The following is a 10,587-nucleotide window of genomic DNA, read 5'->3' on the forward strand; positions in this document are numbered from 1 at the left end:
AAGATGAATGGGGTAGTTGAAGCAGCAAACAAGAATATCAAGAAAATCCTTCAAAAGATGGTTGTCACCTACAAGGATTGGCATGAGATGTTGCCATACACTTTGCATGGATATTGTACCACAGTACGCACTTCGACCGGGGAAACCCCATTTTCTCTTGTGTATGGCATGGAAGCAGTACTTCCAATAGAAGTTGAGATCCCATCAATGCGAGTCTTGATGGAAGCAGAGATGACTGATGCAGAATGGTATCAACCCCGATATGATTGGCTAAAATTAATTAAAGAGAAGCGCCTCAAAGCTTTGTGCCATGGTCAATTGTACCAAAAATGGTTGAAGAAGGCTTTTGACAAGAAGGTTAAATCTCGCACATTCATCGAAGGGGATCTCGTGCTAAAGAAGATCTTGCATGGTCAACATGATGCTAGGGGCAAATGGACACCAAACTATGAAGGCCCATATGTCATTAAGAGATATTTCTCATGCGGTGCCCTTATTCTTACGACTATGGATGGAGAAGAGCTCCCGCGTCCAATCAACGCATATGCAGTTAAGAAATAATATGCCTAAAAAATAAAAGAACGCTTGATAGGTCGAAAATTTGAAAGGGCGGTCTGGTCAAAAAAGAGCAGTCCTGATGGATTGAAAACCCGAAAGGGAGGTCCAGTCAAAATGAAAGGGACAAAAACAGAATAATTATCCCGGTAGATTGAATACTCATTTGGGGAAATCTACGCAAAACAAAGGGACAAATGGCTAGTAATTGCATATTGACAATACTTCTTTTGAAGACAGCAACTTCATACTCGAGTATTCAAAGTAGGAGGGAAAATAATGGTCATTGCGATTCAATATATCCCTTCCCAATTACCATTTTCCACTTTTGTATAAATCTATGGAGTTTTTCCCTTTGTGAACTACTATTTCTTGCAATAAAACTCAAATATTTGCTCATATATATTCGTACTTTTGTTCAGTGCAAAATTTTCTTTTATCTTTGATGTTCATTTTTGCAACAAAATTTTAAAATGATCTGTTGTTTTTCAAAATTAATTTGTTTCAAATAACTTGACACAACATGATCGAAAGGAATTTATACTACTCGTTCGAGATGATGGAATTGATCCTATGTCTTGGTTCAACTTTTGAAGATTGTTGGGATCAGATTCAGTATGGCTACATGCCAGGATTGGTACTACTTTAATCAATGATTCCCAAGCTAGCCGAAAGGCCATATGTGGGGCATCCATTTTACTATCAGATACCCATATCCATAAAATACTTCAAGCGTTTGTCGCTAGAAGTTGGATTATATCTTTCCCCTGACGAGGTCTCGAGGGTCGCCAGAGGGTTGTTTCCTCTCTTCCCCCTGCAGCTACATTGTTTTAGCATAGAAATTGATATGTAAAAATTCTTCAAGCTTCGTTGCTTAGAGTTTGATCATTTCCTTTTCCCCCAAAGCAGTTGATGATAGTGGAAATCACCCAACGGGGATAAGATATATCTCTTCCCCCTACAGTGGTCAGGTTTTGGATAACCCCGTAAAGGAACCAATGTTGAAGGATCTTTTCCTCAGAAGAAATACCCGCATGGAGAAATAAACCTTTTGATAAAGAATCTCCAGCAAGCATAAGATTTTTCTACATTTGTCAGCACCGATAAATCTCTCAAAATACTCCTCAGTAGAGTCTTTGAATCCTCAGCAAATCTAGTTTGGATGTATCCGCGAAAGTCATGGAAGTTAATCCGTAAAATCCTTCGAACCATGTGGCTAGAAGTTGGATCTATGTTTTCCCCAAGTAGAGTAGAGGATATCCCATAATTATTCCCGAATAAAAGGGGTGTGTTTTCTTTACTTCCCTGAGCATAGCAGAATATGTCACACTGTTTTCCCGAGCAAATTGAAAAGTGTTACAACTTATCTCTCAATGCATAGCATGGTATATTTAATTCCCTGGAGTCAGCTTTCATGGATATATGAAGTGGCAAAGTTCCTGTGTCGGAAGATACTCTTTACTATCTCTAGTTATCGCTTCCTGTTTATTGCGTCAAATTTGTCAGCATTTACATAACATTTTCATGCATTAAACAATCATAATGCATTAGTAGAATCAATGCATAATTAAATCATTCTCAGATTCATATTCATAGTGGAGTAATAAACCAGCCCCCGCCTAGTCATACTCTGGTAGATCTTCACATACACAGTATTTGATTTCCCCAAAGGAGTTTGTCTCGTAAAGAGTCCCGGTAGAATCTTTCATCCCCACAGAGTTCGTTTGTCTACATCTGAGTCATGCTCTGTCAAACCTCATGTCCAAGCTAATCCCTAATCGAGTCTTATTTCATTCCTCTCCAAAAATAAGGAAGGAATATTCCCCAGTTGAGCTTGTTCCCTCAGCCAAAGTCGTGTTTGACCCCTTCTCTCCAGCTCATTTTTGGATTGAACTTTCGTTCCCTCGCAGTCGCTTATCATGTAGACTGAGTATTCAATGAGTTAGTAACTCCCCCGTATTTGATTACCAGTTTTGAATTATACATTAAAAGTAGTTTTGAGGACACTGTGTCAGTGCTTCCCCAAGAGATTATGCAAAGCAACAAATATTATTTTCCCCAGTTAAGGAGGGTAATCTTGCAATAACCAGGAAGGAAAATCAATATGCCCTACATAGGGAACTTCTACGGGTGACATACCAAAATGGAAAATTTAAACTGAGTCCCTTTCTAGACGAAAGTCAAGAAAGTCGGGAGGTTTATTGGAATAAGTTGAGTCCCTTTCAAGGTGAAAGCCGAGAAAGTTGGGAAGCTTAATCTTCATCAATAATGCAATGACATCATATTATTACTGCTTTCAATAAGCAAAGGGATAATCTGAAACGGAAAAAAGAAACCACTCGTGCAGGGAGTAGGATTGAATTGTCTAACCCTTTTCCAAGAGAAAGACTTGGAGTGAAGGAAGAAGTAGATGCTCGTGTGTTAAGTAGTGAAACTTATTTCAGGCAAATAATAACCCTTCATGGATCACAAATCTATGGGGATCGAGGTAAAATTTATTTGTGCTTTTCTAGGAGAAAGACTTGGATCGAAAGGGAAGAATGAGGATTAGTCACTTGTACGTGAAGTTGATGAATCCATATATTCATTTTCTCTGTTCTTAGCTCACCATCTAAGTCCATCTAAACATGATTTTCGTCTAGTATTCGACAAAGCAATTGAGTACCGACAATATTATTTTTCTCTGTTCTTAGCTCACCATCTAAGTCCAAAAACATGAGTTCCGTCTAGTATTCGACAAAGCAATCAAGTACCGACAATGTTATTTTTCTCTGTTCTTAGTTCACCATCTAAGTCTAGAAATATGAGTTCCGTCTAGTATTCGACAAAGCAATTGAGTACCGACAATGTTATTTTTCTCTGTTTTTAGCTCACCGTCTAAGTCCAGAAACATGAGTTCTGTCTAGTATAAGACAAAGCAATCGAGTACCGACGATGTTATTTTTATTTGTTCTTAGCTCACCATCTAAGTCCAGAAACATGAGTTCCGTCTAGTACCCAACAAAGCAATCGAGTATCGACAATTTTAGTTTTCTTTGTTCTTAGCTCACCATCAAAGTCCGGAAGTATGTTCTTTTGTCCCATCCTCAGATTTGCGTCTGAGTCCGGACCTGCACTTCGTTAACCAGTGCATCCTGCTCTAAGTTGCACCTTTAGTTCAGGAAGGTTAACATATCTCTTTATCTTCTCTGTGAAAGGATCTGTGTGAATCCTGGCAGACTTGTTTACTTTTGCCTCCCTAGTGTTTGATTATGGATGTTTCTTTTTCCAAAAAATAATTATTATTATTGTTGTTTATCCTCCAGTGGTTTCCCTTGTAGTAGGCCTTTCCCCAGAGAGTCCATCATCTTGTCTATTTTCCTCAGTGAGTCTCGCATCGCATCGCATGGAATTGATATCATATACCATAGCACAACGTTTCTCCATCAATTTGTATTTTTTTACATCATCATCCATTCATCTTAGAGATAAAAATGAGGTATTTTGTATCTAACTACCTTCAGTCCTTTTGATCCCGAAGAAATCTAGTCTTCATATCTCAAGGCTGAAGGAACCTAGATAAGGGCATCTGTCATACCCCAATTTTTACCCCTAAGCTTCATAGCATCTCAATCAAGCATTGCATTCATACTTTCAATTTATCAATACCTAATATGATCACAAGCATGGACCTAAGTGATTTTGGTTGATAACCTCTCCTTGGTTGTTTGTTCAAGCTAGGGTTTGGTATCTCACTCATTATATCATCCATTACCTTGTTTTGTACTATAAATTGTGTTACCTTTAACTTGATTGGTCTTTCATCCGCATGTACTTGGCGTCAATAAAACCAGACTCGCCATCGCGCTTTTATTGTTTCCGAAGGAAAGGGGGAAAGTACGAACAAAACCAAAAGATAAGAAGTTTTCAAATCAAAACTAATAAAATGCCAGAGATTACAGGTAAGGGGGTTGGTTACACAAAGAGAAGGTGTTAGCACCCAAAGTGTCCTAGGTACTCATAGGGAGCCCTTTTTTGTGTGCATATAAATGATGTTTGATAAAATAAAGAGTGTGGGGATGAGAAAATAATTCATTGATTATATTTTTGTATTTGACAAGACCTTCGGTCTTATGCCTACGTACCAACATAAAAAGTGAGGGATCAAAACCCCGTAGTTCGTGGTAAAAATTTCAAAGAAGTTGGTGAATTGATTTTAACAAAAGTTTTAACAAGAAAAGGCATAAAAAGCCAAAGATTTTAATGGAGTTGTTAGTTCTTTTTGTCTTTTTGAAATTAAGGTCAATATGCTTAAGTTTATTTACAGATTTGATTTAAGAAAAGAAGTTTAAAAAATTCATTAACATAAGGCCAAAGTTTCTAATCATTAAAACATGTCTTAGTTTGAAATCTCAAGCAAAGAAAGTTTTTGAAAAGAGGGAGATTTTGAAATTAAAGAAAGTGGGAGGAGATGAAGAGATTACCCTAAGAAAAAATTTAAAAGTTAAGGGTTGAAAAGATCTGACCAATGGGACGCAATCCAACAGACGAGAATGTCATATAGAAACCCATTTTCCTCTGGACTTTGATAAGAAATAAGAAATAAGCAATGATCAACATCCAAGCATCAAGTTAAAACCAAGGCATCAAATAAAGATATTCATATCCAAGCAAGCGCTCCAATAGCTAGCAGTCTTTAATGTCTTCCAATGTATCAAATGAAATATTCCTTGATCAACTCAGAACAAAACATCAGACATAAACAATGATAAAAAATTAACAATTAAGCACAGAGACAAAGTAGTTAATGAATCAAAGGGATCCAAGATCTTGCATCAGATGAAGGCATAATCAAAGATAGCTCAGTCTCAAATGTTGGCATTGGCCAAGTCCTTTAGCACAAGGAATGTTGCCTAGTTCTAAGTCCAAAAGTTCAGATCAAGTCCCAACAAATGTTTTTTAGGGTCTTTGTTGTTATTATGTGTTTTAGGGTCCTAAGACCACAAACGAAACAAAAGCAAGCAAACAATATATACAATCACAAGATATGACTCAAATGAGCAAAGTGAAAAGGACTTGAAACATAAAGAAGTTGTATGAAATGTAAATGGCAATGAATGATAAAGGTATAGAAATTTAAATTGCATGAAGTGAATGACTTAAAAGTAAAGCAATATTTAATAAGAGTTAGTCAAATGTTAATGGTGAATTTTAATTGATTAAGTCATTCTTTGGATAACACTCAATCATTCATTCACAAGTATGAGTCATTGAACCAAGACATCTACCATGAGAAGGGCTCAAACTTGGATAATTCAACAAGTATGCCACTAGCTCCAATGAAAGTAAAAAGGTCAAATTCCCACACTCTCCTGGTCATCTTCTCTGGTGGACCTCACCGGACTGGTCCACCACAAACCACCATCAAAATAAAAAGTAAGGACATGGTTTTAAAGGAAAAATCTCAGGAGCTCGAATCTGACCTCCATTTCATCCAATTCCAAGTATATTGAAAGATACATGGATTTGAAATTTGAGGTGCATGATCTGAGTTGCTTCAATTTGACCTCAAAGCAACTCAATCTTGTTGCCTACATTGGTAGGACTTCAGCCAACCAAAAATCAAAGAGAATGATGAAGAATTGAGAGAGAATCGAAGACTCAAAGTTTTTGAAAATTCACCTTCAGGTAGCTTGAATCTGACTTGATCTTGCTTCCAATTTGCCTTGGCTTGACTCTAGAAGCTTGCAAGAAGTGAAATGGATCAAAGAAAGGCTTGGATTCTTGGAGTTTCAATCTCAAAATAGAAGGAGATTTGAAACTCGATTTCAAGTGAAATCTTCAAGTTTATCCCTTACTGGAGGTTAGGGATGAAATGCTTCAAAGCTTGGGCAGAAGGGATCCTTATTCTGATCACAATGGACATGTATTTATAGGGTTATGCATTACTTTTCACACACTTGAAAATTTTGCCATATTTAGAAACCTTGGTGCATGGATGCATGGGCATTGATTTGGGCCCAATTCATGATGTAGTCTCACTTCAATTCATGAATAATGAGTACTGAAACAATAACATGTAAGCATGCAATAGGAAATGGTTATTTGAATTCAAAACTTTGACAAAACAAATCTATGAAAGGAACCATGTGCAAGTCCCTCAATTCTTGTCCAAATGAGGTGATCTTGGACTTTTTGGAAAGGTGACATCAAGGGGAACAACTTTTATGTTGAACACGTTTCTATTTGGAGCTTGGATCATGATGGATTTTGAGGTGGAATTTTTAGAAATCAAACATAATTGAAATTTTTCTAAGTACCAAGTCAAATGACCACTTATTCCACCTTGAATAACTTTTGCTATGAGCTCCAAATGAAAATGGTTTCTTCACCAAAGTTGTAGCTATTTCATCCCTATTAAATGTAGTCACAAATTTTACATCATTTGGATTTTTCATGAGGGAGTTATGCATTTTAGGAGTTGAGGAAAATTGCTTGCTCAATGATGATGGCCCAAAATGACCTATAATGTTTCCTTTTGGCACATGCCCTTTAAAGTTGAATTTAACATTTATCAAATACTCAAAGTTGGACAAGATATCTTGAGTTTGATCATGACACTTGGATGTCCTTAATCTCATAAAAATTGAGCAAGTTATGGTTCTTGGAAGTTGACTTTCTAACTAGGGCACAGACAAAATGACCTATAATGTTTCACCATAAACAATGAATTTCCAAGCAAAAATAGCTCTTGATTTCAACACTAAAGTTGTTTGGAATGTTATAAAGAGTAACTTTGATCTTGTAATAATTTTCATATGACAAATATTATAGGAGATATGGTCTATGGAACCCCAGTTTTGACCAGTTGACTTTCTATGGTCAACCTCTTTGAACCAACTTGAAAACTTGAAGTTATATTGATCTTTGGGACTCATGGAGTATAATATATGTATAATATTATGTTAAATTAAGTATACCTTGAAATATTTAACCAATTGTTGAAGGAACTTGTTGAGGAGGTCACACAAGATACTCAGATGAATTAGGGCTTCCAAGGCAAACAAGCTTCAAACTCTTCATGAATTCTTGATCAAAATGATAAATGAAGATCATGGAGATCCATATATGATGTTTATAACCAATGTGAATCGTTCCTTGATTGATCTCTTGTCATGAGGGTCTCAAACCCTAGTTGTGAGCTTGATGAGGCACGGGTGGATGCACACACTACCTACAAAAGAAATAAAGCTATACATTGACATATTTTTGGTATTTTGGTTAGTGAACAAAATAAAATAAAGTACTATACAATAAAATGTGCTTGGTGATCTCTCCCAGTGCAAACCCAATGAATGAGGGGTAAGGAGGATGCCAAGGTGTGATTCCAACACCAATGTAAATGATGAGATAACATGAGGGATCTTATGGTCAAAATCGGGGTCTTACAGAAAGGTAATTGTGGTCTCAATCACTCAATGTTTATCATTTGGCATTGAATATCATAATGTACATGGATCTCAACATCACTTGGTCTTCATTTGTGCAAGTCATCACAAGGATTTGCTTCATTGGCTCTAAGACTGGTTAGGTTGACTTCCAAAGGTCATAACATTTTCATTCAAGCAAGATTTGAATGTGGTTATTTTTGCATTGTACTCTAACCTTCATCATATACAACTTCTCTTCATATATCAAGAACCAATTGTGGATGGAAAACCATCTTTGAAGGCAAAACATCTCAAGTTGTCTAGGGTTTTGACCTAATATTCAAGTTTAATTTCCCAAGGTCATAACTTGTACAATACTTATCACGTGGAGCCCATTATTTTTATAATATGCTTAAATTGTGACCCTCTACAAGTTTGGTTCATTGTCCAAGAAGATATTTTACTTGGTTTAGCATTTGAGTTTGAAGGTCTCCTTATTCAGTGGTTTGATTTTTGCCAAACTTCAATTGACCATAACTTGGTGAATTTTCACCCAAATGGGTTAGTTATTTTCACTAAATAAATCTTGAGGACGTTACTAACAAGTTTTCATTTGATCATAAAGTCTAATTTTGAGTGGAAGCCTGTTTATTTTGGGAAACCATTACAGGCCATCTTTGGTTCCTATTGATTTTGGTCCAAACTTCAAAATATCATAATTCCTTCTAATTTTGGAAATTTGGGTTGGTTATTTTTGCAAAGTAAATCTCACAACCATTGTGAACATTTTATCTTCACTCATCCAAGGCCAAGTTTGAATGGAAAGGGGTGAATGAGGTCAATATATTATAGGTCATTTTGCCAACTTCACTACCCCATAACTTTCTCATTTTTTACCCAAATAAGATGGTTCTTTTTTATATGATATTATTTTTCCATTATCTACAACTTTAATTCATTGTCCAAAGGCCAAAAATGCATAGGTCAAGGACTTGTAGTGCAAACCTCAAAGTTGCTAATATTGTCCAAAAGTGAAAAAATGAGGTTTTTATCTAAAGGCTTTTTGGGTGTTTTTCCAACTCAAACACCTCACAAATGGTTCATATGACTTGTGTGCATCATTGTTTAAGGTTGATTCAAGCCAAAACTCAATTGGACCACCTTGTACCTTGCATTTCAAGTTATCCATTTATGTCACATAGCCATTTTCCAAATTACACATTTTTTAGCTCAATTTTTTGTGCCATTTCATTATATACCAATTATATGGTGTGTGTGCATCAAGATATGCCATGGTTGAGGGCTCAAACCATGACCTGTCTTCCAACCCGAGCCATAATGAGATTTTAACCAAAAAGCATTTTTCTCCCAAACCAACCAACCTTGTTGCAGTTGGACCTCAAACAGATCATGAAAGGCCCATTTATATTTGTTGTTTGCACTCATCCATGACTTGTACCATGCCCATGTCCCATATTCTTCATTTTTTCATTTTTCACCTTTTTGGAAGCAAGTCACCAAAATGAGTAAGGACAATGACAGCTGGCCACGATTTTGGATTCAAAACAGAATGGTGGAGAGTGTAATGTGTCTGCATATGCCCTTAGCAAGGTACAAAGGCCACCTCACCAAAACTTAGTTTGCATGATTATGAAAAACTCCATTTTTTCCTCTAACCTAATTAGAATCATTCAGCAATCAGCCAATACCTTTCCCCTCTATAAATAGAGGCTACTGCACTGCCATTTCTAAGCTTGGATGGCTGTTGAACCTATGCAAAATTTCTCATTTGAACCTTTGAACTTTGAATCGGTTTTCAAAACTCAAGCACCTTTAAGTTTTTCCCTTGGCTCAACAAGGTTCTCTGAAGTGTGGTGGAGGTGTGACAACTTCAAGCAAGTAGAATAGTGATCTGTGGAGGGAGAACCAGTGCTCTAAAGTCAGCCATTCGAGTGATCTTCAAGAGGTATATAACTTGAAACAAATCTTAAATTTCTTAATACCTGTTGTACCCCAAAATTTTCCCTCCCCTTTCTCACCTATGCATCCAACCATATGACCATAGATCACTTGTATGCATTCATAATTCATCCACATGCATCATTCATCATGGATTCAGAAGAAATTGGGGCTCATAAAGCTAGGGTTGGTATAGGTATCAAAGCTCAAGGGCATGGTCTAATCACATCATCAACACGGGGGAGGTGAAACTCTAATGATGGGGGTGAAGGTTTGATTTCAACAAGGGTGTGACCAGACCATCTAGGGCCTTCAAAATCCTAATTTCTCGAGGCATGACTTCATGGAACTTCCTCGGGCCTTATCTTGGTCTACAAGGCCCTAATCAGAAGATGGGGAATCAGATGAACTTGGTGGCTTCATTGTGCATTCATGACCCTTCAATCTTTACCTTTGTCATTTTTTCTTGGCCTAACCCTTCTTGGAGCATTGGTCTTGGTCCCAAGTAAATGATTCTATCCATATGGTTGTGGATATGCCTTTGGGCCTGATCATCTGAACATCTAAATTCCTTGTGTTTCAAGCCATTTGTTGGTCATGCCATTGGTGCATGGACACTATGTTAAAACCCTAATCTTATGATCTCATTTCATGGCCTTGTTAA

This window comes from Lathyrus oleraceus, chromosome 6 (genome assembly GCF_024323335.1).
Source record: "Lathyrus oleraceus cultivar Zhongwan6 chromosome 6, CAAS_Psat_ZW6_1.0, whole genome shotgun sequence".
NCBI classification, from domain to species: domain Eukaryota; kingdom Viridiplantae; phylum Streptophyta; class Magnoliopsida; order Fabales; family Fabaceae; genus Lathyrus; species Lathyrus oleraceus.